Consider the following 7331-nt stretch of genomic DNA (forward strand, 5'->3'; position numbering starts at 1 on the left):
TACAATGGTTTCTCGATATCACTTATCAACCGCTGAAACATCTCATATAATCCTCTTCGACAACATTTGCCTTTTCATTGAAATGATCGCCTTCATATGAATTTGTATTGATTTCTTTCATATGCATCTCAACACAATCCTTAACATCTCTTTTCTCACCATGCCTTGTCCAAAATGTATAACTCCGATCAATATTGTGACATACTAAGTGAACTTTTAACTCACTTGTAGTAGCTCAGTTAGAGTAACAACATTTTAAACAATAACATACAATTCTACTAGGGATTTCAACATTCTCAATTGCAAACCTAATAAATGATTTCACTTCATCCTCATACTCATTCATCAATCGATTGACACTCATCCATTTTCGATCAATACTTTCTGGAAAAAATGTATCAGCACCCATTTTCTAGAAAGGAATTGACAAAGAAATATAGTAAGCATAAATCCCTAAAAGCTTGGAGGTAAGCTCACCAAAAGAGCAAATACGTTATGAGGGGGAACCCTAAATATAGTGGGGAAATTTCTTGGTCAAAAGTTTCATTTATGAGGATAAGAGAGAATACCCTTTTTTGTGGGATTTTTGTCCCCTAGGCACATGGCTCGTGTCAGGTCTGTGTTGATTGCATGGTAACCCACGCTGGGCGGTGTGTCAGATTTTAATGTTTGACAGAGTTTGGTTGAACCATGATCATGACTTGACCTTGATTTGGGCCCTTCTTTTGAATTTTTACAAAATTTGATTTGACCCAATAACCCATTTATATTTTCTCACATTTCTTTTGAAAAAGTTCTGATTTACTTTCCTAAAACTCTAAAGAATTTTTATTTTAAAAGAAAAAGTTTTATTATTTTTTTTTTCCTTTGATTATAAAAATTGTTCTTCTTTTTGTTTGGAAAAAAAAATTAATGCAAGAAATAGAAGAAAGAAGGAAAAAATTAAGGGAAAAATATAGTATATATATTTATATTCAAAATGTACTGGGTTGCCTCCCAGCAAGCGCTCTTTTAACATCATTAGCTTGACATATGTTACCTATTAAACCATATTTTTATCATCTTCTTTCTACTGCCCTGTTGAGCTTGGCTCACCCATCAGATTATAGTGCTCTCTCGGATTAACTTTAGTGTTAGCTGTTGATTTCTGATTTTTAGCTAATTGTTTGACCAGCTGCCCAATTTGAATCTCCATATTCCTGAGAGAGGCATTAGTGTTTTTCTGTTTGGACATTGTCATTTGTATGAACGAATTCAAAGTGTCCTCCAGTTTAACACTTTTGTCTTGTGTTGGGTGTTGGTACTGATTGTTCCTCAGGCATAATTGAGCTGGTGGTTTCTGAGGATTTTCTTGTCTCCAAGGCTGATATCTTTGAAAATGATTATTACCCCCTTGAGGGTAACTATTCTGAAATTTTTGCCTTGGAGGATTGTCCACAAAATTGACCTCCTCATTTTGACAATGGCCCTTCGCATGATTATCAACATAATGATTACAACTATAAACTTGCTTCTATGAAGATTCCCATATTTGTCGAGGTAAATCATTAAGCTTTTGGGTCACTATGTCAAGTTGTTGTTGAAGCAGTTTATGTTGAGCCAGCATTGCATCTATTGAACTTAATTCAAGAACTCCACCTCTTATTGGTGGTGGTCCTCTTTGGTGTTGACTTTTCTGGTCATTCATTGACATGGATTCAATTATATCTATGGCTTGCTGTGGGGGTTTGGTTAAGAGTTGTTCGCCAACCGTAGCATTTAAAATCCACTTGTGCTGTTGTTGCAAACCATTGATAAAAATATGCATTTGAGTTTGCACATCAAATCCATGATTTAAGCACTTCCTGAGCATAGATTTGAATGTATCTCAGAATTCGCAAAGACTTTCCCCTGTAGGTTTAACAAAGGTGGATATTCCTATTATTAAATCCATAAACTTTCCTGGCGGAAAGTATCTGCCCATAAATTTCCCCTCCACCAGATTCCAGTCATTCTGAATGTGCGGAGGCAGATCTAGAAACCATTCCTTAATTTTCCCGATTAGCGTTAACGGAAAAAGCCTCAGGAAAGTGGTTCCCTCTTCTGTTTCAGAGACACCAGCACTTCCAACCAACTCGAAGAATTTCGTGAGGTGGTTGTATGGATCTTCATGTCCTAGCCCGAAAAACTGATTGGCGTACATGAGCTGTACTAATCCGTACTTCATTTTTGGCGTCTTTTGGATCCTGGATGGTCTCCCAATTCTAATTATGTTCCTTGGCATAAAACTAACGAATCCTCCACTGTTCGACTAGTTTTCTGCCCTTGATCCTTCACTGGTTTGAGAATATTGGCCATTGATTCTAAATTATTCTTGGCTTTCCTTTGGGCTTTCCTTTTCTTCCTTAAAGTTTTTTCGAGTTATGGATCGAAAGAAAATTCAACCTGTTTGTTCCTGCAATGCATGCACCGAAGGAAATTTTTATGTTTTTTTTTTCATAAAGAAGGTTAGTGGTTAAGAATAAAAAATATTTATAATTTACAAATTCAAATTAATTTGTACAAAAGTGAAAAATAATTTTGTGCATAAATTACTAATAATATAGCATAATAAATAATAAATTCTATTATTTAGCAATTCCCCGACAGCTGCGCCAATTTGTTGAAAGAGTTTTACTTGGATGCTTTGCTTTTAAGCATCAAGTTTTTGATTAATTTATTTAATGACAGGTCGATTCTTTGCTCGCCATCTCGGCTTTGTTGGAATAAATTCCAACACGGTATAATGGTTTCAAGAATGTTCCTTTAATCAAAAACTTAGCTTTATTGAATTATTAACAATTTCATATCATCTCAGCTTTGTTGGATTAAATTCAAACACCAACATAATGGTATGAATTTAAAAATTTAACACAAGTGATAATGAGTGATATTTATTTTCATTTTTCTTTATTAACCGAACTACTTCCTTATGGAAGGTTGGTAAAGAACAGATAAATAAAGCAATAAAGTTGGAATTTAATTGTACCACTTCTTTCGAAGGGTTGTTATAAAGAATAAGAATCAATCAATAAATAAATGTTAGTTGCAAAAATGTAAATGATTGAAAGTAAATGTTAGTTGCAGAAAGTAAATGACAGAAAGTAAAAGTTAGTAGTTAGATCACTCATTATGACTGTGTATTTTTCCTTTTCACAAAGATACAATTTATGAATTAAATTGCACTTTGTTTCAAGGTTTCTTTTTCTTGTCAACAAATAAAATTGCTAAGTCAACACTTAACTATTTTATATTTGCATCTCTTTCAAGATTCAATTGTAGTATAGTATAGGGTTATGTCGAAGCACAAAGAATTGTCTAATACAATATTATTATAAACATGTTATATTACTAATAAGGTTTAAACATCTTTTTGATCTGGTTTTGTTTATTAAATATGACCAAATAAACATAATCATAAAACAACTATTATAAACAAATTCTTGAGAAGAAAATTGATTGGAAATGTGGAATTATTTCTCTACTTGATTTTTGAAAACATTACAAGTTATGTGTTATACTTTCGGTTAATTCCACACATCATTCCTAAATCCTTCATCTAGTGTCCTAGAGTGATAAGATGATTTTCAAACCTTATGTAATGTACTAAATAATATTTAAGTGTCACTCATCGGAGTAGGTTGTCACACCCTACTTTAGGCTCCATTAACTTTATTTAGCCTTGAACATAAGTTGTTTAAAATAAATGCTTGATGTGGCACGTGAACTAAGGTGTAGGTTATACTTTTTAGTTCACTTGTCAATACTTTAAGAAGAAGCATCTTGGATCTTTAAATTAAGTTTAAGGTGATCAAGCTAAAATCACATTAATAATTTCATAAAGAATCAAAACTTAACCAGAAAGTAATAATTTGAATGCTTTAATTTCAAAAGATAAATTAAAGAGAAGAAAATACACCATAATCCAAGTCAATTAGTAGGAGCATGAGCCATCTATACAAGGATGAGATGCTTTTTGGACTGAAATGAGATTACAAAATTATGTTTTTGCATTGCCATCTCCTTTCTCCTCTTGAATTAAGAATGAAAAACTATAAACTACACTTACCTAAACTACATTGGAGTGGAATTTCTCCAAGAAAATTACAAGAAGAAGAAGAAGAAGCGGATTCAGTTTGACAGAGAAGTGGAATGTGAAAATGTGAATTAGAATGAGAATGAACTTATTTTAGCCTTGAAGTGCCTCCTATTTATAGGATTTTTCCACCACTGTCGAGCATCTATCTTCCACCGCCAAGCTGCTCACCAAACCCTTCGGCATGGGTTTGGTGACTTGGCCAAGCAGTTTAGTCACCTGCTTGGGGCTGACTCACGCAAGCTAGTTGTGAGCTACTGGCCCAACTATGGCGAGCTACCTCTGAAAAGCCTATGGAGGCTACTTGAAATGAGGTCATGGTTGCTTGGTAGCTAAGTCAACTTGACCAAGTTTCCGAGTGTATACTGCCAAGCTGCTTATTAGGGACCGCTAAGCTACCTTCTTGAGCAGGTTCGCTTCTGCCAAGCTTGTGTTTTGACTGTGCCATGCCTGTGTTCTCACTGTGCCAGGTTAGGTCTGACCGTGCCAGACTGGTGTCTATGTTAGTTGGGCGTGGGCTTGGTCCAAGCTAAGCTGCTTAGTGACCAACTTCAAGTTGACTCCATATTTTCCACATAGGCCAAGTCTTGTTGACTCATGCTTAAGCACATAGATTGCCATGTCAAGCTTAAGCATGTCATTTGATTATCATTTTCGGCCTATTTTGAGCACTTTGTTTGTGTTTGATTAATTTTTATCTTTTCCACAAAAATCCTACAAAATATATTACAAAAGAAATACACAAAGCATATATACAAGATTGTGATATTTTATCCAAAAAATGTTTAATTAGGTTGGTTTTCTCAATTTATCCAAGGATAAGTGCCATGAAAAGTGTATGAAAATTAGGTATTTTTGGCACTTATCAATTGAGTTGGGGTTTCCGAGTTTCGACTCATTTAGCTTACATTATGAGTTAGGGTTCCCCAATTTTAATTACATAATAATGCATTTTCTCTGCTTGGTGATCTTAACTCCAAGCTTTAGAGATTTATGCTCATTATTGTTTTTATTAATAGAAAATGGATCAGAAAGGGATGAGTGTCAATCGATTGACGAATGAGTGAAATCATTTGTTAGGTTTGCAATTGAGAATGCTGAAAACCCTAATAGAATTGTATGTTCTTGCTTAAGATGTTATTACTCAAACCGAATTACTCCAAATGAGTTAAAAGTTCATTTAGTGTGTCACAGTTTTGATCAAAGTTACACATGTTGGAAAAGACATGGTGAGACGAGAACATTATGGATTGTGATAATGAGATGCATAAGAAAGACAACTACAAAAATGCATATGAAGACGATAGTTTCGAGGAAATGGCAAACATTGTCGAAGAGGATCTTCAGGATTGTCCTCGGATGTATCAGCGGTTGATAAGTGATGCTAAGAAACTATTATATGATGGTTGTACTAAATTCACAAGGTTGTATAAGTTGAAATTTTTTAATGGATGGACTGATAAGAGTTTCACTGACTTGCTTGCACTTCTGAAAGATATGTTGCCGAAAGATGATGTGCTCCCTTCTCGAACCTATGATGCGAAACAAATGATACGCTCCATAGGCATGGAATACACTAGGATACATGCTTGTGAAAATGATTGCTTCTTATTTTTTAAGGAGTATCTTCCTTGACCATCATAGATTTTTGCCTCAGATCATCACTATCGGCGATGGAGAAAAGCATTTGTTGGAAACAATGAAGAAGGTCATGCTCCTTTGTCGTTGACAGGTGACCAATTATTTCAAAAGCTAAAGGGTTTGAATACTAACTTTGGTAAACCTTTTGCAAAAGAAATTGTCACAAGTGGGTGGAAGAAAAGGTCAATCTTCTTCGAATTGCCATATTGGACTTCATTATATGTAAGATATGTCCTCCATGTTATGCATATTGAAAAACTGTGTTTGAAACTCTCCTTGATACCTTACTCAATATTCTTGGTAAGACCAAATATGGTTTGAATGCAAGAATGGACTTGTTAGTATGAGAATAAGAAAGGAAATGGGGACAATAATGAAGGGAAAACTACATTTCTACCTCTAACAGCTTATACTTTATCGAGTATGGAGAAAATGCAATTTTGTAAATTTATTCATGGTATTAAAGTTCCAGAAGGGTACTCTTCCAACATTCAGAACCTCGTATCAATGAAAAACCAAAAGTTAAAAGGTCTTAAGTCTCATGATTGTCATGTACTTATGGAGCATTTCTTGCCTATTGGAATACGATCAATTCTACCTAAAACATTTTGAGGAACCATAACTAGGTTATGATTTCAAGGCAATTTGTAGCAAAGTTATTGACCCGGAGAAATTACTTGCATTGCAAATACAAATTATTTTGACTTTGTGTGAGCTTGAAATGTATTTCCCACCTTTTTTTTACATAATGGTTTATCTAAGCATTCATCTTATTCAAGAGACACAACTATGTGGCCCTTCCTATATGAGATGGATGTACCCCTTTGAACGTTATATGAAGATATTAAAAGGGTATGTGAAGAACCGATAAATACCAGAGGGTTGTATTGTCGAGCGATATGTTGTTGAAGAAGCTCTTGATTTTTGTACCGGATACCCGATGGTGATTTCATGGGCATTCCAAAGCCTAAATATGCAAAAAAAACATTAGGCAAAGGTATTACTGAGAATGAAATATTGACTATAACAAGAATCGAATTGGAGCAAGCGCACTTATATGTTTTACTTAATGCTGACGAGGTTGACCCATATGTTGAAACACACAAGGAGATGCTAAGGAAGTGTTACCCAAGTAAGAATGAAAATTGGATTTCCAAATAGCATAATCGGTGTTTCATAAAGTGGCTAAAAAATCATATTGATGAGGAGTTAAATATAAATACACATTCGGTTTCCGAAAGATTGAAGTCGTTAGCCAATGTTCCAAGCTTTCAAGTCTTATCCTACACTAGTTACCTAGTTAATGGGTTCACATTTTATACGAAAAAACAAGATGATCAAAGTAAAATGCAAAAATAGTAGTGTGACTCTTGTTGATCGAACTTTACACATGTCAAATGCAAAATATAGAAACCCAATATATGCGAACATGTCATACTTTGGAGTGATTGAACACATATGGGAATTGGATTACACAATGTTTCGGATGCTAGTTTTTTATTGTATGTGGGTTGATAACAACAATGGCTTCCGAGTTGATGAGTTAGGGTTCATGCAAGTGGATCTTAATAGGCCA

This window comes from Lupinus angustifolius, unplaced genomic scaffold (assembly GCF_001865875.1).
Source record: "Lupinus angustifolius cultivar Tanjil unplaced genomic scaffold, LupAngTanjil_v1.0 Scaffold_215_41, whole genome shotgun sequence".
NCBI lineage: Eukaryota > Viridiplantae > Streptophyta > Magnoliopsida > Fabales > Fabaceae > Lupinus > Lupinus angustifolius.